Source organism: Lasioglossum baleicum, chromosome 8, assembly GCF_051020765.1.
Source record: "Lasioglossum baleicum chromosome 8, iyLasBale1, whole genome shotgun sequence".
Lineage (NCBI taxonomy): Eukaryota > Metazoa > Arthropoda > Insecta > Hymenoptera > Halictidae > Lasioglossum > Lasioglossum baleicum.
The window spans coordinates 3,963,594-3,991,346 of NC_134936.1; the positions used below are offsets into that span (position 1 = coordinate 3,963,594).

At 34.4% G+C, this 27,753-nt stretch overlaps 1 protein-coding gene across 5 annotated transcripts in view; it reads left to right on the forward strand.

Moving 5' to 3' along the window:
• The window catches only part of LOC143211668 (uncharacterized), a 267,501-nt gene that overhangs the window by 6,538 nt on the left and 233,210 nt on the right, over nt 1-27,753 (forward strand). For all 5 annotated transcript variants that reach the window (XM_076429526.1, XM_076429523.1, XM_076429522.1 and 2 more), the window contains exon 2: nt 7,890-8,334. The gene's annotated coding sequence lies outside the window, so the exon portion shown is untranslated. The remainder of the gene's footprint in view (nt 1-7,889; nt 8,335-27,753) is intronic.

Below are 27,753 nucleotides of genomic sequence, written 5' to 3' on the forward strand. Positions count from 1 at the left end.
AGTTGTCTGTGAATGCGAAACGGAAGAAAGTCGGATAAAAATGAAAGATATTTTTCACATTAAACAAGTAATGTACACATTGAGTAATTTGCATCATACTGTATTTCAATTACATTTTATTTCAATTATATTTTATTTCAATGACATTGTATCTCAATTACACTCATGATTCGCGTAATTATCAATTAAATTGAATTCCAATTTAATTCAATTATAATGTATTTAAATTAGCACGACTCTGTCACGAAGTAATGTATTATTTTACGTTCTTACACCCTCCGACCATACAATGGCCCCCGTTAATATTTCGACACTCTTTAACTCTTAACTCTTAACGAGACAATAACTTTTCTAATATTGAACCATGCGACTTGGATTTCTTTGAGATGTTCGAAAAATTAGTTTGCTACACACCACGCCAGGAAGAAATTTTGTAAACATTGCACTCGGTCGGAATTACAAAGAAAATACTAAAAGTTGTTGTTTTTACAACTTTTTTATGTGGCCCATATTTAAACTTTAACACGAATAAAAAATGAAAGATATTTCACATTAAGCGAGTAATGTACGTACACATTGAGGAATTTACATTTCATAGTATTTTAATTATATTTGATTTCAATTACTAGACAGCGGATCTTTATGCAAAATGAAAATGTTGTACTTGAATTGCAAAAAAAAAACTGGAGCGAGACAGAAGTTTATCTTTTCTCGTTCTTAATACATTTAACAGGTTGAGTATTTTAAAATTCTTGTGATGTTTTTACTCTTCTAAATTACACCTACTCATTTTTGTCATAAGTGCATAAAATCCGCTGTCTCTAAATTACATTGTATCCCCATTACAAATTTTATTCAATTAGCAATTAAATAAAGTGAAGGGTTCGAATTATGCAATGCAATTACAATGTGATTCAAATACTGTGTATACAAAATACAATGTAATGAAATTACGTAATTTAATTACAATGTATTCAAATCAGCACAACTCTGGTCTTAATAATTGTGGCAGCTGTAGCAAGAACTTTAGTAGCCGACTAAACCGTTCAGTGGAATAGAATTCTGATTAATTTCAGCCTCCATAAATCAGCTCACACAAATTCTATGCACGAGCATGTACAGTTTAGCAATTGTGTCCGAAAAGTCAGCCAATTAGCAATTTAACGCACGCGCATGTAATATTAAATTCTGTACTGCAGATTAGATTAGAGATTCGTGGCTGCCGCACGCACAATGTAGACATAATTATTTATGGAGTGAAATACTGTTTGAACTATTTAACTATCGCAAACTATTCAATAAGGCAGAAGGTACATGCTCTAAGACAATACCCTGAGAAAGTGAGATAACTAATGGGCGTAATTAGTCGCTGCAGTTGTGATTGTGAATGTGTTCAGACCGGGAATTTCGCTTAAACGCGATGTATGTAATCCTTGTGTTGTGTGTACAGTGTACTTGCACATATGTCGAACGTATCAAGTAATCTGATAAACTGATAAATTAGTATAGCGAATATAGATATTCCTTGATACGTCATAATTATTTTTCTGTAACTAGTAGATTGATCAATTAAACGTATCTTGAGAATGGAATGTTTTTTTCGCACCAACCTCTGTAATCTTGTCTTGATCATCTCTCTTCAGCAAAATTTCCTTCGATCGCAGATATCAATCATTAATCGCTTTCTAGTACGTTAACATTTTTTATTTTAACAAAAATTAAAAACTACTTCTCACTTCCTCGACATATATTAACCCTTGCACTCCGAATTATTTTTCAGTTTTGTTGTGAACAACTTCCTACTATTTTAAGTGTTTTATTTGAAATTTACTTCAAAGGACAGTTCCTCGACTGCTATTTGTTTTAAATAATTTTGTTCACTAATTATAACAAATATAGCTCTCAAACTTTGTTGTAATTTATATTTGTGGAACTTCTATTTGATTTTAACTAAAAAGTATGGTGATTTAATAGATAAAGAAACACTCGATAAAGGAGTGCAAAGGGTTAAAGTATTGTTCACATTATAGTTATTGCAACTTAAACAGCTGATCAATTTTTGTATAGTATGCAATGTTTCCTTATGCTTTGCTTTCCTATTTAGATATGTAGGTAATTAAAATTTCATGAATTTTATCCAAATATCTACAAGAATAAATAATATAATAATGTCTGATAAATAGACTGCGGATGTTTATGCAATTTTCAATTTTTGTAGATAAATTTTGAGAAAGTGAAATAAAATATGTAGAAATAAATTAAAATCGTACTAAATTCTATACCTTCTGACTTATTAATGTGTTATTAACAATCAACTGAAGCAACGTAACAAAATTCTAAAGAAAGTACATTCATTTTGACTTTGATTTAATATAGAATCTCTACATTTACATTACACGAATCGAAAAAGGGGGGAGGATACTCATATCTACATATTTTCTCAGCAGAACTAATCAACTATCAATTACTCATCACTAATCGTAACACCCACCAAAATGTATCAACTCGGAAACATGTACCACCAGATTACCAGACGCTACTCTTGGTTTCATCATTGAATTCCACGTATTATTGTATTTTACATGCATTTCAAGAACGGAAATCAATTAAAATATAAAGAATTTTTTTTAATATTTTTGACGAATCATTTTTATAAGTAACCTGTCAATATTTATACATATATGCACAAACAATTAGAGTAATTTAATAGTAACATTACAATATCATCATACATACATTGTATACCACTGGAAAAATTATTAGAATCATTCTACTTTTAGAGAAGGCGACGCTTCCTGGTTAAATATTTTCAGTTAACAAGCTTAATAATTGCAATAAACACTTTTCTTACAACTCTAAATTAAACTATTTTGATATTTTAATAAGAAAATACAGCATATTTGACAGAATTACTGAACGTCCCAATTTTAGTTATTGTTTCATAACTTAATATACGCACATAAATTAATATGATAGGCGTATTTCATGTTCGATTATATTTACATAATTTTTGTATTTGCATCTCTTGTATATGTATGTATTTAAATGTTCCTTGTGCATTTTTCTTTTTCCAATTTACAAACTAACACGTAATGCGTAACATTTTTGTTTGCACGATGTTTGTTATAAAATCCTATACGAATTTTATACAAAATATTTCATTCGCAAAACTTCTTCAACGTCTCTGTGCAAAGAATTAATAATAACTTAGGCGCATCTGTATTCACTATGGAAGCGTTATACATATGTATAGGATCAATGAAAAAAGACGAAGTTCCCATTAATCAAAAATTGGAATTATCATGCGAGTATTACATCGTGGAAATCATTCTTTACAAACAATATAATAGAAAAAAATCTCGCAAGATCATATTTCAGGAAGTCTCGGAGTCATTGACAGTTTTTTCTAGGAACACACTTGCATGAATAAATTAGACGACGGATTCGAACGACTATAGACACACGTTATTGATTGCTAGCGGTGGTAACGTGCATTGAAGTGCCACGTGTAGCAAGAGGAAATATTTATTCTTCCGACATTCGTTGATCGAAATATTACGTTTTTACAGAGGTTTTTCTTTTCAACTTCTTTCCAAAATTCTTTTACTTTTAGTAAGAAGAAAGAAAAATGTATGCAGAAGAAATGTTAAGTTATAAATGCACTGAATGTTTATCTATTATTTAAGGAGGGTCTCAAATGTAACTTATTTTGTTTCGTAGAGGCTTGTTTAATATATAATATTAATCGGCCACTTCAATCATTCCCTATGGAAAAATTGTCTATTTATCAGAGTTGTGCTGATTTAAATACATTGTAATGGCATTACGTAATTTCATTACATTGTGTTTTGTATACACAGTATTTGAATCACATTGTAATTGCATTGCATAATTCGAACCCTTCACTTTATTTAATTGCTAATTGAATAAAATTTGTAATGGGGATACAATGTAATTTAGAGACAGCGGATTTTATGCACTTATGACAAAAATGAGTAGGTGTAATTTAGAAGAGTAAAAACATCACAAGAATTTTAAAATACTCAACCTGTTAAATGTATTAAGAACGAGAAAAGATAAACTTCTGTCTCGCTCCAGTTTTTTTTTTGCAATTCAAGTACAACATTTTCATTTTGCATAAAGATCCGCTGTCTAGTAATTGAAATCAAATATAATTAAAATACTATGAAATGTAAATTCCTCAATGTGTACGTACATTACTCGCTTAATGTGAAATATCTTTCATTTTTTATTCGTGTTAAAGTTTAAATATGGGCCACATAAAAAAGTTGTAAAAACAACAACTTTTAGTATTTTCTTTGTAATTCCGACCGAGTGCAATGTTTACAAAATTTCTTCCTGGCGTGGTGTGTAGCAAACTAATTTTTCGAACATCTCAAAGAAATCCAAGTCGCATGGTTCAATATTAGAAAAGTTATTGTCTCGTTAAGAGTTAAGAGTTAAAGAGTGTCGAAATATTAACGGGGGCCATTGTATGGTCGGAGGGTGTAAGAACGTAAAATAATACATTACTTCGTGACAGAGTCGTGCTAATTTAAATACATTATAATTGAATTAAATTGGAATTCAATTTAATTGATAATTACGCGAATCATGAGTGTAATTGAGATACAATGTCATTGAAATAAAATATAATTGAAATAAAATGTAATTGAAATACAGTATGATGCAAATTACTCAATGTGTACATTACTTGTTTAATGTGAAAAATATCTTTCATTTTTATCCGACTTTCTTCCGTTTCGCATTCACAGACAACTCAATTTTATGTTTATGAGGATGTTTTCTTATGCGACGATGACCAACTTTCGAAAATGCGGCAATCTTAGGGACAAGATGTTTGACCAATGGGTGTCCATAAAAATTAATTTAAAACTTGCTGGCAATTGCCATCAGTGAATATGACCGCATAAGTGATTAGTGTCACACAAAGAAAATGTTCGTGTTTTAGGCCTATCCTGTTAAATAGCGTTACTTCTTTTTCTGTAGTAATTTTCTCCTATGTCTTTCTACAATTCACATTTTTTCTCTGAAACGTACATAATAAACAAGTTTATTTTTGATCACACAATATGCATTTATGAATAATACCATGTTCATAATTGCTATTAATCTTTTTCTTCTTTTTCCATCCCATTTTCTTCTTTTATATAATTTTATCATATGTAAATCCTTTATGTCATTTTCATAATTACACTGTACTTCGTAATTGTGTTTCAATTGTAAAATCAAATTACAATGTAATTTAATTGACTAAAAGACCAAAATTACAAATTACATCGTAATTTAATTGCATAAAAGTCTAGAATTACAATTTACATTGTAATTAAATTGAATAAGAGACCAGAATTACAAATTCCATTGTAATTTAATTGAATAAGAGACCAGAATTACATATTACATTGTAATTTAATTAAATGAAGCGACTGAATTTCCAATTACGAAATAATTGAATACAATGTAATTATAATTATGTACCTCGTAATTGTAATTCGTGAAGTAATTCAATTGTAATTTATCAAAACTCTGCTATTTATAAATGCAAAATTGACTTTCACATGTCCTTTAGGCGTCCACCTACAAAACAGACTAATTACATTAAATTACCACTACACCTGGGAAACAGAGCAAAGTTCTTTTGAAACGTTTTAAGGGTAGCAAGTAATTCAAGAAAACAGGACCAACAATCGATTAAAATACCATCAACAAAAATTGCGATAACGTTTTAATGTCCCTTAGTAACAGTAATTTTCTTAACATCTTTTTGATTGACCATTTGAATAATTATCTTTAATTGGTCATTTACCGTCATATGGCTGCTTCCATCAGATCATTAAATAACTTATAATTAGACACAGATAATTAGACAAAATAACATTTTTTTACCTGATTTGCAACAAACTGGAGTGAAATGGACATTTATTTTCTTTCTTGATATGTTTAACAGGGTGACAATAATGTAATAGTATTTTTAAATTCTTCTAAAGTTTGTACTGTTTTAAATTACACCTACTCATTTTTATCATATATGCATAAAATCCGCTGTCTATTTATTATTTTCGCTGACCAATGCAGAAGAACAAATACTAAAGCTTGGTACTGTATACATTATGTCTGATAAAGGATTAAGTGCTCTCTCAACGTAGTTTTTGAATGTTTAAATAAATTTATAAATATCGAAGAAGCTGAAATTAGTTTGTTTAAAAAATACATATACATACATCCCAGGAAAAAAAGGATAACAAACATTTAGATTTACAGCTTGTCAAATCTAGCTGTGCGGCTGTATGTCCCCCGCAAGGGGAAATGACCCCGCTGCGCAGTGGTAAATACAGGCGGTAATTCACAACGATACGTCACCTGTCAAACGATTCACGTTGCGACAGTTCAGTTAAAAAGTATAGTGACACAAGTGTATTCACACAAACATATAAACAGTTGTTTTGTATGTTTACTGCTGTAAGAAATAATGGACAGTACGCACTTTTGACGAGGTGTGTACTTTACCGTTCAAATATTGCATCCTTCTCTCGTCGAGTGCGGTCTTTGTTTTCTTCTGCGCATCCCTATGAATTTGGTCAACCGCACAGCTACATTTGACAAGCTGTACATAATTTTAATCTATCGTCACAGAACTCTGAAATTTGTTTTTATACACTACCTCTGGGATATATATACAGGGTGTCCCAAAATTACTTCAACAGCCGGAAATGGGAGGTTCCTGAGATCATTTGAAGCAGCATTTTCCTTTGCGAAAATGTTGTCCGCGGCTTTGTTTAGGAGTTATTAACGAAAAACACGGACCAATCAGAGCGCGACCTAGACACGGGTTGGGACAGTCGGCCAATAGACAGCTGGCGCGCCGGGCCGACTGTCCCAACTCGTGTATAGGTCGCGCTCTGATTGGTCCGTGTTTTTCGTTACAAACATTTTCGCAAAGGAAAATGCTGCTTCAAATGATCTCAGGAACCTCCCATTTCCGACTGTTGAAGGAATTTTGGGACACCCTGTATATATATCCCAGAGGTAGTGTATAAAAACAAATTTCAGAGTTCTGTGACGATAGATTAAAATTATGTACAGCTTGTCAAATGTAGCTGTGCGGTTGACCAAATTCATAGGGATGCGCAGAAGAAAACAAAGACCGCACTCGACGAGAGAAGGATGCAACATTTGAACGGTAAAGTACACACCTCGTCAAAAGTGCGTACTGTTCATTATTTCTTACAGCAGTAAACATACAAAACAACTGTTTATATGTTTGTGTGAATACACTTGTGTCACTATACTTTTTACGTTTTGTAACAGTTTATAATTTTTTTGCTCTGTAACTGTTTAGTGAATCCTAATTTTTGAACATAATTAATTACATAATTTTTACTACATATAAAAAAAACTGGAGTTTCTAGTTGCGTTTTTTTAAGGTTTAAATTAGGTTTGAAGTGGAATTTTATGAATTCTTCATAAGAAGACGTGTTAAAATGTGCAAACTTTAAGTTGCTATAATTCTTAAACGGTGCAGTGAATCGAACCCAAACTTTGGTAATTGCATTAATTTAGTAAGAATTATATCTTATCATATTATCAAAAACTTTGTCGCGTTTTTATATACCTCCAGAACATCCTTAAGTGTCGAAGGTCAATAGAGTATTTTCTGACGGAATTCGATACATCAGACGTCGCAAAAGTGGGGACGAGAATAGCTACGGTTCGTCTCGAAATTCACGTATTCGCATCTCGATCGTGTAACTGACCCGCGTCGTGGTCGGTTTCGAGTTAACGGAAGTAAACGAGCTTGACAATGGGAGTTCGGTCGTAAATCAGTGGATCCGTGAATGCAACCGTATTAAGGGAATAATATTTCGTAGATCTGGAAGGGAGCCGGTCTCCGCGCGAGTGTCGAGAGAACGAACGCGTCGTTGGTCGTTATGGGTACCCAGTATTGTGGCCCGCGGGTGTAGTGTTCCGAACCCGCGTAATCAAGAGGAAGGCAGAGTGAAAGGGGAATAGGGATAGCTGACTGAAGGAGAGAAAAAGAGAGAGAGTGAGAGTGAGAGGAGGACGCGAAGGAGAGGGGAACACGAGTACACGAACGCTCTTTCAGCCAGGGCAAGAAAGAGGAACAGGCGAAGGGAACCTGACCAGAAAGGAAGAAAGAGAACAACCGTGGGCAAGCGTAGCCGGTGAGACTTCGAAAGGCTACTTCTACCGTGGCCGCAAGTGAGAACGAAGTTGAAGAGCGAGGCAGATAGGAAGAATAATGCGGTCTCGGTACTTCCGCCTTGATCAACAGGACGTTCGGGTCTACTCGTAGTAAGTAGAGAAAACTTGGATTTCCTTAGTATACGTTTATTCTTCACAAAGTTTTGCAACTACAGTGGAGCCCCGACAACTCGAACTTGAGGAGAAAGCAAAAGATCTTCGAGTTATACAGGTTTCACGGAATATTCGAAAAACGAAAATTCGACTCATAGAGGCTTTTGTATTATACACTCCTCAAAAGAATTAAGGAATCACTTGTGCGAACCCAAAAAATTGCTTCCACTTTACGTGATCACAACTCCGTGAAAAATTGCTGTATCGATATCGTTAAACAATGGTTTCAAAGCCTGAAACCTCTAGTTTCAGATGCTCTGTTTTAAATTGTTGCAATGTTGGTTTTTTACAAAGTTATAGCGAGATGAAGACAACATTGACGGTTAACAAAAATTTTGTGCAACTTTGGAACATCACACGGGGAGCAACAAATTTTTTTGATAAATCACGTTAATATCATTTGGAAGGGCTATCTTTCCTGTGTAAAATGTGTGGTTGTTGATTATTGTGCGATTTTTTTTATTCGAGTTATTCAACATTGAAGTAAATGTTGGCTTCTTAACTTTAACTGCAAAATCGATTTCTTGCAAAATCGATTTCTTGCAAAATCGTGAGGTCGTATACAATTTTTGAGACCAGATTTGAAATCAGCGTGAAAAAATCTACGGGAAATGATATACAGCATGTTAAAATAAAATTTTTTCCGAGCGTGGTACTGGAGAAACTACATTTTCTTGATATAGTACATGTTTAACGAATTTTCTCAACGTTAAAAAACATTCGTACCATAATCTCCCTATTTTTCCCATATTCTCCAAAGTTTCAGCTTTAGTTTATAAAAGATTTCATCGCTCTACTTCATTTTTATCGAAAGTTCTTTGATTTTTAATCGAGTTTGGTCCTTTTCAGAGATGTCAGGCAGCCGCTATACGTGGCGCGCTAATTTCTGCGAAGCACTAACATCAAACACAGCTGCCATAGGTAACAAGTTGTCGCAGCGAGTTCATGGGGTACTCAATCCAATCGGCAGAATCGCTGCTTCAATCTGACATTCGGATCATGGTATTACGATCATTTCTCGCCGAGATACAGCGAGTTAAAGGAAAAATGGAAATTGTGCATTTTTTAAGCATATTTTCAGAAACACCTGGTACACGAAATGTTAATGAAATTTAAAAAAAAGGAGTGCCTTGAAGAGAAAGAAATGCTCTTTTTATTGCTTTCTTGCACAAGATTCTACGATAATTCTTTCGCATTCTGGAGCCAGTTAAAGTTAAAAAGTCAACATTTACTTCAATGTTGAATAACTCGAATAAAAAAATTCGCACAATATTCAACAACCACACAATTTGCACAGGAAAGATAACCCTTCCAAATGATATTAACGTAATTTATCAAAAAAATTTGTTTCTCCCCGTGTGATGTTCCAAAGTTGCACAAAAATGTTTGTTAACCGTTAATGTTGTCTTCATCTCGCTATAACTTTGTAAAAAACCAACATAGCAACGATTTGAAACAGAGCATCTGAAACTAGAGGTTTCGGGCTATCAAATCATTGTTTAATGATATCGATACAGCAATTTTTCACGGAGTTGTGATCACGTAAAGTGGGAGCAATTTTTCGGGTTCGCACAAGTGATCCCTTAATTAGATCAATTGTCTATTGACTATTGTATAGATTTAATCAAGTATACAACTTATATACTGCGTATATAAAAATAATTATAAGACACATTTCATGCTCGAAATGTTACTCTTTGTTATTATAATACCCGTGATCTTATTTTGTGCTACCCTTTTAGTGGATTGTAAATCAATATCGTTTTCCAGAGGAATCATTTTCAGATCTTTCACGTAATGCATAGACTACTGGTTCGCGCGCGCGCGCGCGCGGCTGCAAGAGATCCTCCACCATCTTGATCTTCAGTTATGTCTTCATCTAATCTATCTTCCGTGATAGATTCAACAATTTTTGAATCGTTTAATGACACCGTAGTTGTGACTTCATCGTCACATTCCGCAATGGCTCCGAAAAGGGAATCTCAAATTCATTAGCAATATTCTTTTTCTTTCTCGATCCAGTTTTCACTGCTTCAGTTACTTTTATTTTGTCAACCAATGTTAATGTTTTCGAGTTTCGCGTTGAGAACTCGTCGTGTTATATTCAGAGAAAAGGATGTGTGAGGAACGACAGAACTGTCTGTCAACTCGTTCATACAATGTTTCATAGCCAACTGCTTTTGTGATCAAGAAATCAACAATTAACAATTGCAAAACCGTTTAACCTCTTTGTGGTTCGCATGGTGTGTGTCCCCAATGAGGGAATCGATTATCAATCGATATGATCGAGCGAACCTAACCTATAAGATATTGCGCATGACACACGAAGATGGGTCCATCATATCTTTATATTGTTGTATTGTTTAACCAAAATATACCGAGTGATTCATGAGAAACAGAACACCTAAGCTCCGTTAGGTTTGAAGAATGTTGTAGCTGAATGATGTTGAAATTCATAGTGTTTCAGCTAAAGTCGAGACGAGTTCAATGATATGGTATATGTACTACCTTCAAATAAACTTGAACTAGAATATTTATGATAAAGTGCTAACTTCAGTTAGCTTTATCATGAAATGCTAACTTTAGTTAGCTTTATCATGAAGTGCTAACTTCAGTTAGCTTTATCATAAAGTGCTAACCAGCTAAAAACTGCAAACTTCAAAATGTGCAATCATTTTATTAGAATTAAAGGAAAAGTTTGAAATTATGACCTTGGGCAGTAACAGAATCATTTAAATGTTTTGCAAGGCAATCAATTGCACTTTGAATTGTTTTTGTTGAAATTGATTTACAAGATTTAGTTATATATGTGTACTTTCTCTCATGTTCTCTGATGTAGTCGGTTGATCACGATATACAGGGTGTATCCGTTAAGTTATGTCACCATTTTTTAGGCATTTCCAGTAGTGCAATTAAAGAATGTTTTAGACAAAAGTTTCTCAGTACTTGATGAGCTACATGTTCGCATATTCTTAAATCTGAAAAAATGTTTTTTACGTAAAAAAGTAAAGGTCACCTTGACTTTTTTAAATGGCACTATATGTTTTGGACATCATAGGATTGTTTCTGACGTCGAGACGAATTTAACAGTGTACTATACTATGACCTTGAAATGACCTCAAACGTGAAAATTTGTGGAAACGTAATTTTAATGAAGAATTATTTCTTGCAATATAAATCAAGTTACATTAGATGTTCGAACTGCGATCCATCTTCTATGATACAGAACTCCGCTCTTTGTATTAGATTTTTCGTTGTTGCCATAATTAGGGCGTCTCGGTTTATGTTATTACATCCAGTTGTTATGCGATTTCGAAGTTCCTGAACATTATTGATTGCTGTATCGTATACAACAGATTGCAGATATCCCCAAAGATAAAAATCCAACGGAGACAGATCTGGAGAACGCGGTGGCCAACGAATTGGACCATACGTTCCTATCCAACGATTTCTAAACGTCTTATTAAGATATTCCCTAATTATAATAGCATTGTGGGCAGGACATTAACTATTTAATCATATATTAACTTGTTGTACTACAGTAATGATTAACTCGTCAAAAATTCAATACCGTATAGAAAGCAAAAGCAAAGTTACAGATTTTTGATCGCCGTCAGAGTTACTTTTCTCACAAATTATTCATCTAGTAAAACCCTGTAAATTATTCAACATATGATACCTCACCCATTTTCGGAATTTGCAGAAGTCATGCAGGTGTGAAACGAGTAAAATTGCCGGTAGTGTCGTAAAAAGGTTAAAAATACACCCCCGCTTAAATGTATGTGGATACTTATCGTTAAAATTTGTGTACCATCTGATTATTATTAGACGATATGTATTGTTCCCAGAGTTGGGTAAAATAGAATTTGAAATAGTTAATAGTTAAAGTATACGTACCACTGAAAATGTTTTGAAACGTATTTAAGGGAGGCTTATGTGTAACTTCAATGAAAAAGTGATTTTTATTCATTTCTTTTAGAGTTCTTCAATATTATACAGGGTGGTCCACGCAACTTGCACACCTATAATAACTTCCAAAGTATGCGTTGGACGAAAAAGTTTTGTATACAGAAGTTGCATGGTCTGAAGGGGTACATTATTTACTGTATTTATTTTTCCTACAGGTGGACGCGTAAAGGACATATGAAAGTCAACTTCATTTTTTAAAATGGAATTCGGTATTTTTTTATACATCAATCGATGCAGCTGGACATTCGTTATAAAAAAGTACTAACCTATGCATGTCAAAATTTCGTAGTTCAGGAGATATTTCAATTTAAATAACTCTAAAACACCATTACTGTCGTACTAACATAAGACGTTACACAAGTAAGTCAACTCGTACAACAAGTTCAAACTGAAAAATTGAAATTGACGAGTTGAAATGGAAAAATTGAAGTTGAAGGGTTGATATTGAAATTGAAAATTAAGTTGAAGAGTTGATATTGAAAGTTGAAGTTAAAATGGAAAAATTGATGTTGAAATTGAAATTGAAGAGTTGAAATTAACGAATTGAAATTGAAAAATTGAAATTGAAGAGTTGAAATTGAAATATTGACGTTGAAATTGAACAGTTGAAATTAACGAAATGAAATTGAAAAATTGAAGTTGAAATGGAAGAGTCGAAATTGAAGTTGAAATGGAAAAATTGAAGTTGAAATTGAAAAATTGACATTGCAATTGAAATTCGTTGACTTGTGTAACGTCTTACTACGACAGTAATGATGTTTTAGAGTTATTTGAATTGAAATATCGCCTGAACTACTACACTCCCAAAGAAAAAAATAGCACACGCGTGCTGTCTTTAATTTCTCGCGTTATAATTATGATACAGAAAATGTGCAAATGATACAGAACGACTACCTTCCACTAATATGTAAACACTATCAATATTGGAATTTCTACGAGATATTCTCTCAGGAGGAATGTAGACACACAAATAGACAGTGACAAAATGATAGCACACTCAAGGTTTATTTTGATTTTCTTCAATATGTCGCGAGGTTTAAGGAAGTTAAAGTGGTCAGCCGGTGTTCAGTGCTTCTTGATATTGGTATCTGTCGCATTTCGTGATGGGCCGTGGTAAAAGATTATCTGACAGTGAAATAAACGCAATTCTTATTTTAAGAAAACGGAAAGTAACGACTACAGAAATTGCGAAAGAAATTGGTCGAAGCAGAAAAGCTGTGTATAACGTATTAAAAGATGTGGATAACTACGGTAAAAGGAAAAGCACTAGAAGACCAGCAGCCCTATCGCACCGTGACACAAGAGCAATACTTCGTGCTGCATCTAATTCTTGTGCTACTGCAAGAGAAATTGCTTGCAAAGCTGGTGTACATACTAATATTCAAAATGTTCGACGCGTGCTGCAAATAAGTAACATTATAAACCGATCAAGAATAGAAGCCAAGCCACGATGAACAAAGAAGCATAAGGAAGCACGCCTTGAATTTGCGAAGAAACATATGTATACATTGGAGGAAAACCTGGAGAAATATAATCTTTACAGATGAAAAACAGTTTTGTCTGGATGGTCCAAATAATAGTGCACACTATTATTATGACATTCGAAAAGGACAATTAACAAGAATTAGACGACAAATGAAAGGAGGTGGAATAATGATTTGGGCCGGCATAGGTTACAAAGGAAAAACGGATATTAATTTTATACAAGGAAAAATGAATAGTGCAAGTTATTTGACATTAATTAAAAACCAAATTGATAAGTATGCACAATGCATTGCAGGTCAAAAATTTGTGTTCCAGCAAGATAATGCTGCCGTACACACGGCAAAAATTATTCATGAATATTTTTCAAAAGAGAAAATTTCTGTTTTGGAATGGCCGGCGTGCTCCCCGGACTTAAATATAATTGAGAATTGTTGGGAATTATTATCAAGAGCTGTCTGCGCAGAAGGTAGACAATTTGAAAATTTAAACGACTTAAAAATCAGTATTGAAGAGGAATTCAATTAAAGTATTGTATAAATCCTTACCAAAAAGGATGATAGAAGTAATGGAGAACCACAGAGGTTCCACACATTATTAAACACAGGTACAGATATATCATTTTCATATTTGTCTATTTTAAATTCATATAACATGGAATATTTTTCAGATAAGCTATCATTTTGTCTGTATTCATTTGGGTATTTGTATTTTTCCGACGAGAATTCGTTGAAGAAAAGTCAATAAAAGTTATGTTTATATATTAGTAGAAGGTAGTCTTTCTGTATCATTTGCACATTTCCTGTATCATAATTATAACGCGAGAAATTAAAGATAGCACGCGTGTGCTATCTTTTTCTTTGGGATAACTTTTCGACATACATAGGTTAGTACCTTTTTATAACGAATGTCCAGCTGCATCGATTGATGTATTAAAAAATGCCTCATTCCATTAAAAAAATGAAGTTGACCTTCATATGTCCTTTACGCGTCCACCAGTAGAAAAAATAAATACACTACACAATGTATCTCTTCAGACCATGCAACTTCTGTATGCAAAACTTTTTCGTCCAACGCATACTTTGGAAGTTATTATAGGTGAGCAAGTTGCGTGGACCACCCTGTATATGGAACTAGGCCTTTTTCTAGATGTAGCAGATAGTCTTAAAGTACAAGTATTCTTGTTTTCGTGTTAAAAAAAATGTACATTGTTCAGAAAAATATAAATAAAAAATCGATTACATATTTTGGAACCAAGAGAAATGTGTAAAGAAATGCAGTAAATATACATATGTAATTATGCAGCAAATAATAATTTTTGTTATAAATGCATAAAGTTCACAGTCTACTAATAAATTATTGTTCAGATAAATTCTCCAATACTGTATAAACACCAGGTCGCATGAGATTTGGTTAAATGCCTTGAAGATATTTTTCTTCCCGGAGGAGAATTGAACAAGTGTCCGCATATTTTTGATCGGGGGTGTACATGTATAAGACGTGGAAACTGCGGGGGGAAGATTGACCGTAGGTATCCTTTAGAGAAAGAAAACTGACGGGATCATAAGTGGTCTCGATTTATTCAAGGACTGTTCCAGCAGGGTCTAGCCGGTCAATAGAAAGTACAATAGAGGTCGTAACAAGTTCTGCAAACCGTTACAGTATGGCTCGTTCAGTCGGGCACCTACTTATGTCTTCTTCGCGATCGATAAAGATGATTAAAACATGCGAACCGCACAATCACGCGTCCCTTCGAGTCGCAAGCTTTTCGCTCGTGAAATTAGGAACTTGAAGATCTTGTAATTTGTGGAAACAGGTTCGTGATTGGTAGACAGCGGATTTTATGCACATTTATGACAAAAATGAGTAAGTGTAATTTAAAACAGTAAAAGCATTGGAAAAAAGGTTTTAAACATATTCTTATATTATTTTCAATCTATTAAACATATTGAGAACAAACATAATTTTCTATTTCACTCCAGTTTGTTGCGATTCAGGTAGACAATTTTTATTTTGCATAAAAATCCGCTGTCTAGTGATTGGTCTACTTATACAATAAGATATATGAACGTGTCGAGAGTAACGATAGGTACATTTAACCCTCGCAAGGTGGACTATTTTTGACAAATTCATAGCAGCCAATAGCTGGATGCATACATGTCTTATGTCCAGGGTGAGTCATCATCAAGGGGGTAGACTCCTTTTTCTAGGATTGCAAATGTGCAGGATGCACTTTTTCATTTCTCGATAATGCAAAGATAGGGGTTTTTAGTAGTCAAAAGCGCTAGATAAAGGATCAATCTAGGCCGCGATCGTCCTCAAAAGCCCTATTTTACCACGTTTTTATTAGCTCGCTTTCTTGTCTGTCTGTTTGTCTGTTTGTTCGGTACAAATTTTGCAATTGATTTTAAACTAACTTCCCGATGAGCTAGAGACTTGAAATTTTAAACATAGCTCTGAACTGGATGACAATGCAATATTAAAAAATTTTTTTATAAAGCCTATGCGTTTAGGAGATATAAATTATTAATAATTTGAACCGTTGCACCCCCCCCCCCCCCCCCCGCTGCGTGACGTAGTACGTCTTCGCGTTCAGCGTCCCCACTATACTACGTGTTCCCGCTCTAACTCATCCCCACTCCACTGACCCGCTTCGCACCGAAAGACCGAAGTGTGCGTTTGAGCTCCGTGCGGTGTTTACAAAATTACTACGTATTATTATACTACAATGTTTGTTTACCAAGCGAAAGAACCGTCACACCGAAATTCTCCGTCGAACCTTTATCTTTGACATTTTACCACGGCGCACAGTGGTCGATTTACTCCAAAACGTGGCCAAAAATCAAATTTTTCTTTGATTTATACCAAACTAGGTATCTCGGGGTTTTCGAGGTCGCTGATTGCGAATCTAAAATCAAAATCGCAAAAAAGTAAAATGGCGGCTGTAAAATCGAGATTGAACCTATGAAAACTGTCAGAATGGGACAAAACTTGGTGTTTTGGGGTTCCTGAAGTCGTTAATTATGAAACTGAAATTAAAAGAACAGAAAACAAAATGGCGGAACCAATATGACGGATGTACGTAATAAGAAAGTATTAAATACAGCTGAAATTTGATACCTCAAAATTTTTTGCCTTGTTAAATGTGAATCTTATATCAAATTATATAAAGAACACAAGTAGCCGGCTAATTAGTAAATCGTAGAAGAAGAAATTCTTGTTTTAAATATGTGTTTTGAAGAATGGAAGGTTATAAATTAGATCAAATGTAAGGGAACCGATCAGCCGTTGGTCGAACTGTTGGTAAAATCTTACTTCAGTTCTGTTAACTTTCACAACCACTTTTTCCTGAATACATATATCAAATTTTGAAGCGTTCCTTTTTTATGGTCCGTTAATTGATAAGAACTTCTAAATTTCTTAGATAATAGTGCTTCAATAACTAAAAATATTATTTGGAACTCGCCGTGTAAATGATCCTTTATTAAAACAAAAAAAGTTCCTTACTGGAAATTTCTACAACTCTGACACCGGAAGCTGAAGAGTAGAAAAGAGACAGAAATGACAATACGGAAGGCCAGAAATAGAATTTGAAAACAAAAGAGATCAACGTAGAAAGATGGATACAGAAACAGAAAACGTCGAAGCTGAAATGACAAAGAAACTACATAGCAGCAAATGCTTGAAATCGTGAAAATACCGGTTTCGGTATAACCTATATTCTACCGAAATCGTAATAAATACCGGTACTTTTTCGGTTTTTCCAATGCAAAAGATGCCCCAAGAAGCACGGTCGCTTAAACTAGTTAAGTATACACAATAGAAATACGGTCCGTCGTAAAACCCTCCGTGCGAAGGAACAAGCGTGATACCGGTATTTTCACAAGTTTTTACAATATGTTTGATCTGACAAAAAAATGTTTCCAATAAAAGTTGATCAGTAATCACTTTTCTACAAATTGTAATATAAAAAATTAAAAAAAAATCTTTTTTTATAAAAAATAAAATGTCACTTCAAATTTTTAAATATTAACATATATTTTTTACTTTATAATATTGTGTGTAACTACTATCGAGACCAATTCAACGACCTATAATAATATTACTTTAAACCATGAAATAAGGTCTAAATCACAAAAAAGCGGGTTTCCACCCCATGCAGTACATTACAAAAATTGCAAAAAAAACCGCTGGGGCACATCGGGGCACCCGTTTTTTGTTGATCCTACTAGGTGATAATGTAAACTAAAGGTGTGTACAAGTCACATAGTTCAGATCGATCCAAATCATAACTATTTTCCTAGGTTTCCAAAATTTTCGTATGAAATTTTGTCATATTTTATATGTATATTACATTATCCATTGTTACTTTTTCCTAGGTTTCCAAAATTTTCGTATGAAATTTTGTCATATTTTATATGTATATTACATTATCCATTGTTACTTGCATTTTATATAATGTATAAACATGATTTACTTATCTCCAGGGACGCCCTCCATATTGTAGAATAAAAATTAGTAGGTTATAATACAAATATATTCACTTCTGGGCACTTTTCTCACTCAACGATTTACTGTGCGTAGCTGCTACTTGAACGATGGTCACTTTCAGACTGAATTTCTCGCTCAGGTGGAAAGGTCAGGCCCTTTTTCCATTAACCATCCAATAGCCCAACTATCAGGGTAGCCAACCCACGTATACAAAACTCTTGATTTGAAAATTCATTTTTAAAATTTTTGGCCACGTTTTGGAGTAAATCGACCACTGTGCGGCGCGGCGTTTGTTTTCGATATGACGCGTCGCAATACCGTCTGAAATTTACTACATGTCTCTGTTATAATCTCATCAAAATGTTCAAAATTGATTGTAAAATTTCACACATACAAAACTAAAAAGCAGAAAATAATTATTTAAATGAAAATAAATTTTTAAAAAATACCACGTTTTTAAAACGAACTGAAAAGTATAAAATAAATTTTTAAAACACACCACGTTTAAAAAACGGACTAAAAAGTATAAAATAATTTTTTCTAGCCCCATCCAGATTTCTAACCCCGTACAGATAGTCCTGAAAATTTGTGATTGTGAATTTTTAATAGTTATGAAAATATTTGTGAGATTTAAAACGAAAACGTGGGGCGCATGCAATAGATAATTGATGCATGAATAGTTCACCTAAATCACTGACAAGTTTATTGCACTGCAAATGATATTATTAGAAATAAATTCTATGTTTCAAATTTACCGCGTCCACTAGACAGTCTGCGCGCCCTCTTTCTATTCTTTTGAACACTCTATTGCTTATCACTATTCACTTCACTTCTTCTTCTCCATCTTAAAATGATCATACGTGTATGTAATAAAGCTGTGCAATATTATTTAAACAAGTCTGCATTTATTTAAAGTAAGACTGATTCTGATCCCGGCTGAATATCCTGAACCACAAACTCTAACAAATATGAACTGTTGTACAAGTTTTCTCATCGGCAGCTACTCTCTACACTCCTTACTAGCTTGCGCCCCACGTTTTTCGTTTTAAATCTTAGAAGTATTTTCCCAAAATAATATTCTATTTGGTTCCCCCTTCTTAAAAATCGTCTGGAAAAATTACAAATTGCATAAACTTCCACAGTCTAGTGATAACATAGCTAGGGTTCGTGAAGATATTTTTTTTTCTGTGCCGTGTATAGGGGAAACGAAGCTAGGCATTAAGAATTACAATGTTAGACGCCTGGTGTAATAATGTCAGAGTCTCCTCATTGTTAAGAGGGACCGCTAATTCAATAATCACTAATCAAGCACCTCCTACTCGTGTCCAACTGCACGCACTACATCGAACCGTTCATCACAGCAAACCTTCTACTTGTAACATCACAAATTTCTTGCGACACATTTGCACCTTCCAATATATTATGATTGATCTCAATATTTTATTGGTTCCTAAAAAAAATTATTTACAAGTTACTACACGCAAGAAATTGGAGTCGAATCTTGATTATCCGATCTAAACAGGGGAACGTGACCGTTCAAATATCAGAACAGTGACTCACGAAGTCATAATTACGCAGCGGATTTTACGCATTTATGGAAAAAATTAGTAGGTGTAATTTGAAACAGTAAAAGTATTACCCAGTAAACATATTAAGGGGGCCGGCGCGGCCGTGCAAGAGTGTGTGGGCACACGCACACATCGCTAAATTCGCATATACGTATATACTATCCAAGGAGAGAACAGTACCGTGTGAAGACCAGTTTTCGTTTGTCGCTGAGCATCTTCGCCCTAATTGGTTCAAGAAAGTGGGGAGTGAGAGATGATAGGCTCGCTGCGCCCCACCATCTTCCAAGCTGCGCGCAACGGTACTGTTCTTTCGTTGGATATAATATATATGCAATTACAAGGTTTACGACTTCTCGAAATTACGCTTCAGCATTGCAAGGAGTAGTTCAGAATTGGTCAATTATGATTCCTAAAAGTCGGATACAGGTGGGTACGGTGCCCAAAATGCATATTTTTACGTTATAGAGGAATAATTTGTAATATTCGGCGGAGACAAATAACAATTCGGCCTGTCACAAACGACAATACAGCACCTCGAGGTTCCGAAATTTCGCACTAGTAGCATGACAATCTGGTTCCGAAGTTTGACGGTTGGACGTTACAAATGTTCCCATAGAATATGGCTGATAATGCAGGTCGTACGTTATACCGTTATACCGTTATTAGAATAATTTATAATATTCGGCAGATATTGCCTGTCCAACACCACTGGTATTGGCCTGTCACGAGGCAACCGAAGTAAGCAAGACGTCAGAAGATAACCGCTTCGCGTACCAGTGTTTTTGTTCAATAAATTTAGTATTTGCATGGACGAAGGACACTGTATTATTGATGGACAATATAATATCGACCTGCATTATGAACCGTATTCTATTGGAACATTTGTAACGTCTAACCGTCAAATTTCGGAACCAGATTGTCATGCTACTAGTGCAAAATTTCGGAACCTCGAGGTGCTGTATTGTCGTTTGTGACAGGCGAAATTGTTATTTGTGTCTCCGCCCAGGGCCCGCTCTAGGGGGGGGGGGGACAACCCGGGCATTTGCCCGGGGCGCCAAAATTTAGGGGCGCCATTGTGGCTTTGGCTGTAAGTGTGAGAAAAATATTGATGTTTTAAATATTCAATTGATAGAAAATTTCACACCACCCTTGCCAGACAATTTTGCTAAAAAAAAAGGTCATTTTGTTCAGCGCGGTGCTTAGTGCTTAAAAAGGGGCGGCAATTTGTTTTTTTGCCCGGGGCGTCGTAACCGCTAGAGCGGGCCCTGCTCCGCCGAATATTACAAATTATTCCTCTATAACGTAAAAATATGCATTTTGGGCACCGTACCCACCTGTATCTGACTTTTAGGAATCATAATTGACCAATTCTGAACTACTCCTTGCAATGCTGAAGCGTAATTTCGAAAAGTCGTAAACCTTGTAATTGCATATACGTATATGCGAATTTAGCGATGTGTGTGTGTGCCCACACACTCTTGAACGGCCGCGCCGGCCCCCTTAAGACTCGAAATAAATTTCTATTTCATTCCAATTTGTTATAATTCACATAAAAAATTTTTGGGCTGCTCTTTACGTTCCCAAACTCAAATTTTGATATGTGATCCAGTAGATTTGTTCCCGCGGCGGCTGCAGATCGAAGTTTCGATCGTGTAGCATCAATGGTTCAGGAATTATGCTTGCGTAAAAGTTGTGCATTTTTCAGTGTTTTTGACAGGTAAGGGCATCGGCCATATTGGTTTGTCGAGCCGCTAGGTGGTAATTGGTTAGCGATAATTCGGGGCGGGAGGGGCGGCAAGGTAAGTGGCTCGCGGTCGTCACTACAAATCACTATGGCGGCGCCCTTACCTGTCAAAAACACTGCATATTGTTCAACTTTAAGCAAGCATAACTCTTGAACTATTCATCCTACAGGATCAAAGCTTCGATCTGCAGCTGCCCGGGTACTTTACTGAATTACATATCAAATATATCATAATTTATAGGAGAAAGGCACAAATTTTGAGTCCCGTAAACTAAAGTTTACCCAATTTTTGTTTTGCATAACGATCCGCTGTCTAGTTATAATGCTATATTGAATTTTGATTAATTTGTACAGTAAATAGTGTCGCACATTGATCGCCTCAGATTTAGATTGAACTAGATCGCTCAAAGCAGTTATCGATAAGAGAAGTTCATTCCGCTCGCTCATAATAATTGTTGATGAGAAAATTTATTTTGGTTGCTTATTTATCGAGTTGTCTACTCTTTTTCGGATGGACCAAGCCTGTGAAATTCATTGAGAAGGTTTCGTACAACAAGACGAATCAACAGACCATAAGAACAACACAAAATCTGTTTGTTCGTCACATTTAATTTTGATTTATAGCAATTAATTTTGCGAATAAAAAATTTATGAAATAATTGATTGTGTCTACCATTTGAAAGTTGTACTATTTAATAATAACTATTTACAAATTTCCTTCATCAATAACTGTTATGAACGATCGAAATAAATTTCTCTCATCGACAACTGTTATGAGCGACCAAAATAAACGTCTCCTATGGATAACTGTTATGAGCGATCAAAATAAATTTCTCTCATTGATAATTGTTATAGTGATCGAAATGAATTTCTCTCACCGATAACATTTACCAACAAGAGAAAAAATTTTCGGTTACTTATAAATCTTATTTGTAACCAATAAAAAAACCAATAAAAGTATTTGAAATACTTGTTATTCTATGACTTTCTTTCTTTTTGGTTATAACAGTTATGGTTCCTGAGTATAACTTGTAACTTGAGGTTACGTACATACATTCATACTAACATTAACGAAAACTTATGGTAGACAATAATTAATATCTCAAAATGCAAACAATACTATATTTGGATAATCACAGTATTATACGAGTGATGCATCTAACGTAATTAATATTTTTATATCATCGAGTAACTATCGATTAATGATATTGTTCATTCAACTATGAATTATTTTTATACACATCATTCTGAAAAAAGTTCTAAAAGATTCCTTAATTTCAGTTCGAATTAATTGTTTTTTTATGCAATGATAAATACATAATGTGTTTCTGGAAAGAGAATTTTAATATTTATAATTTTTACAGGTTTTGCATTCTAAATTAATCCTTTTGCAAATCAAATTCACCATTTCACAGATCATATTCATCTTTTTATAAATCTAATTCATTTACATGGCAGACGACGCAAAAGTGAAATAACGCAATATAATATTGTCGTTTTTCGTGATTTTATTTGAAGTTACATAGCAATAAAGTTTCTTGTTTCGGAATAATTTTACACGGGATATTTTTTATTCAAGTAACGTCAGAAGACAAATTTGTAGAAAAATTTGAGTTGAAAAGAGCGAATAAGATCTGCAAAAGAGTTAATTTGGAGTGGAAAATGGCGAATTTGATGTACAGAAGGATTAATTTAGAGTGCAAAACCTGTACTACAATATATCCCGTGGAAGCTTGGAAGCATTATTATCTCGATAATGTGATCTACGTTCGTTACTGGTTCGTTGAATCCAATTAAGCTTGAATCGTGGCTTTGAACGTGAAGGAATACCCAATTTTCAGTTTTGGAGGACTACGAAAAGTACTCTGTAAAGAAAGTAGCCAAATTAACGTAATTGGATTTGACGTAGTTCCTGCTTCGAATGGTTAGGCAAATGTAAAGAACGAGAATTCATTGAAGTAGCAATTTTCTACCGTAGAACGTGTCGCTCGATGTTAAAGATGGATATTACAGCAAAATGCTTCATTTTAACGTTAACAACTCGGCATTTTTACAAGCTTTATAACTAGACTGCGAATTTTATGCATTTATGACAAAAATGAGTATGTACAATTTAAAACAGTGGACCTAAGAAACAGCTTCAAGGCCACCAGTGAATAAGTTTCACGTTAATGAGATAATTAAAAGAAGAAAGAAATTTTTATTTGGCTCCAGTATTTCTTCAACTTGTTAGTTGGTTGTAATAGGTTCTTCTTTATTATCATTAAAATATCGTATTAGATGTGTAAATAAATTCGGTGTATTTTTCTGGTGATATTTAACTTTTATTCGTAAAGGAAATATACAGGATTGTGTTTCGACGTATTCACCATCATTTTGTAGTATTTTTCGTATCTGCAGTGTGTACCAGAAGTTTAGACACACCCTAATATTTTAAAAAAAAACGTATATTCAAGTATACCGTGATATTTCAAAATAGTGTGCGTTTATCAATTCAAGAAAATATGAAACAGTGAACTAAACTATAGAGATAGTTAGTTTTCAAAATAAAGAAAATGTTTGATCTATGAAAACCGGGAAGTGCACGATCTAAGTGAGACGAATGACCCCTCCAGTGCAGAGCATACGAATCTTTACTGTACTACGTATTTGCGTTCTCCACACAACCAGTCGTCTAAAAATAATCTTCCAAATTTGACATGCCTCTGACATTAGTATCGTTTGATGTATGTACATACATATGTATACACTGCGTATCAGAAGTTTAGACACACCCTATTATTTTAACAACAACATATCCTCTGATGAATCTTCGATTGATTTTTTGTATCGTATGTTTAGAATACTTTGAAAAATTATGATTACAGTATTTTATCGATAATAATTGTCCCCAACACGGGACTGTCCAGGGACAATTATCCGCCAGGGATACTATTCTTTGACTTTTGCCGAACGTAGAGGACGACAGCGGGGCTCGAGAGAACTCGGTCGCCGAGAAGTGTAAAACATAACTATAATCCAAAACTTCTTTATTTTCCATTATTTATTAATGGGACTTTGACCACCGTATATTCGTGGCATTTTTCTAATGCAACATGATACCAAATATGTTATAATTCCGATGATATTGACTTGTGTAATGAACGATGAAGGTTTTCGACGCAAAGAAGGACAGCGTATGGGAAAGAAAGAGGCGCGGAGAGTCGCAGCGCGCCGTCACATTCAAAGAACTTCCCCCATACGTTGTTCCTCCTTGCGTTCGAAACTTTCATCGTCCATTACACAAGTAAATATCATCGCAATTATATCATATTTGGTATCACTTTGCATTAGAAAAATAATAAAAAATAAAGAAGTTTTGTCATTTGGAATGGTGTGGTCTCACCGATATACCCGAGCCGTATGTGGTCATACTTCTCGGCGACCGAGGCCTCTCGAACTTCCTGGCCCCTCAAGGGGGTACACCCCGCAGAAGCGGGGATAGTTCTGGGACACTTACCGACCAGATATTTCGGACATTTAACGGTACAATGCTGTGCTACTAAAACTATTCACATGTAGCACTGCTAAAGAATTTTTAGCGTAAATATGAAAAAGGGCCCTTGCTTTTCTTGTTGTTTCTAACTTCATATCGTACACCAGTGGCTATATTCATTATAAGAGTGAAGTTAGTAAAGTATTAAGAGACTCAGCGTGAAGATTGCCGTAGAATTGGTTGTGTAAAAACTGAAACGGAAGAGGAGTAAATAGAATACGATCAATCAGCAAAAGCTTAGAGATTAACGTGTATAATTATTTGTTCCTTATTATTTGCGGTTATTGTTAATGTATTGTTATAATTATTAGTACTGTTATTGTTATTAATATTATTTACCAGTGTTATTATTGTTATGTGCACTATTGGTTGGTACCGCGACAATGGGAAAGTTAAATAAGTTAAATGATTTGGAAAATCAGAAGTTTAGACGCACTTCATCAAAGTTTCATTTATTCATTTATTCATTTTACAAACAGGAGAAAATATATACCTTTTTGTCTTCCCATATGTTTCTGGACTCGCCAGAAAATTTCGAACAACATGATCCCATCGCTTTAAGGTCATGGCTATTTCTATTTTACTTTCTCCTATGGAGGAAAGTGCCATTATTTGGCCTTTTTCAAAATCCGTCAACTTGTTTAACTTTCCCATTGTCGCGGTACCAAATAATAGTGCACAGTAACAATAATAACACTCGTAAGTAATAGTAATAACAATAACAGTACTAATAATTATAACAGTACATTAACAACAACAGTAAATAAGGAACTTTTTGTTGTATTCCGTAATTTAAAACGATGTCTCTACAACTAAGAGTGCTGAAACGCAGTTGCGCGTCAGAATATCGGGTGTGTCGAAATATTCGATATCGGACTATCGGAATTTCACTGTACATATAGCGATGTTCCATTTCAAAATATTTCCCAGTAAAATATCCGCTGTTACCAGTCTCGTACAGTGAACCACAGTAATATTCGGACACTTTTAAAAGGACGATAACATTATCAATGTCAAATCATATGCGCGCGCGACTTGGATGTTTTTTGAGTAGTTGGAGCAATTAGCTTACTACAAGCCGTGAAAAAGAAATTTTCGAAAAAATTGTAATTAGTAGAAATTACAAAGAAAACACTAGGAGTTTTTGTTTTTTATGGGGGCCTATATTGAAAATTTCAAAAATATATTCTGTAGATCTGTGTAGGATTTATACATATTCTGAAAATTTCGTCAAAGTCGGTCAACGTTGCAATAAGCACAAACTTTTAAAAACGGTGAACATTGCAGTTTTTCACGATTTTCAGCCTATAACTGAAAGAAATCTTAAGGATTTTTACATATAATATCTTACAATGCCAGTAGTTTCTTTCCACATCTACAGATTTTGATGAAATTTTCAGAGTATGTATACATGACACAGGTTTACAAAATGTAGTGTTTAAATTTTCAACATTCGCCCACATGAAAGAGTTGTAAACAACAGTTTTTATTATCTTCTTTGTAATTCCGATCAATTCCAATTTTTTCAAAATTCCTTTTTTCCATCACGCAGAAAATTAATTGTTCTAACTTCTCAAAAAAATACAAATTCTATGATCTGATATTAAAAAAGCTATCGTCCTTTTAAAAGTGTTCGAATATTATCGTGGTTCACAGCCTACAACAATTATGATTTGCGTCTTTTTAAAGAAGACGTTACCAGACGAAACGTCATAGAAGATTTTCCTGTTACACTTTCATTCGTAGATCAAGTTTGCGCAGTTTATCAGGGAGGGAACTCTGAACACCCTTCAGTATTTGTGCACGAATGTGAGAAATTCAATTTTATACCAAGCTGTTTATGTTTCATGCTCTCGGAGCAAACAAATGTTACTTCGCGCTCGCGAGACAATTTTCCCCGGAATATTTCACGCAGTTCCAAGGACGACAGCAGAGAAAAAAGAAATTGTACGCGCGTCGCTTCGGTCGAATCCTCGAATTCGCTGGACACGGCCGGAGATATTTATCAGCAGAGATTACAACGGTACCTTTCTGTGTGTAACTGCATACGTTTAACTTCCTTTCTACGGCGATGCTACGCTCACGAATTCGAATACCGTAACTGGTCGGTCCGGTCGACAAATACGATCAGCCTCCGACACGCGACAAAAATGGGAAGTTTCATTGTGATTTTTTCTCAAAAATCGAAGAGGAAGAACTTACCGGCAAGTACATTCAGTGAATCACGAAAGTATTTGAACGCATTTTAAAACAGTATAAATAATTGTTTTATGATCGGACCAAACCACCTGACTTTTTTTGAGCAATTAGAAAAATTGATTTACCAAATAACATGTAAAAAGATTTTGAAAAAATTACAATTGCTAAGAATTACATGAGAAAGTAATAGAGGCACCAGTTGTAACTTTTTTATTAGAGCTCGTAATGAAAATTTAAAATATACGTTTCGTATGTTAATTATACACGTGCTGAAAATAAATCGGTTGACGCAGAAAAAAAACAATACGCATCGAAAGATGTATGAATCTGTGGATTTTAAACAGAAACTGACCAAAGGTCGCGGAAAA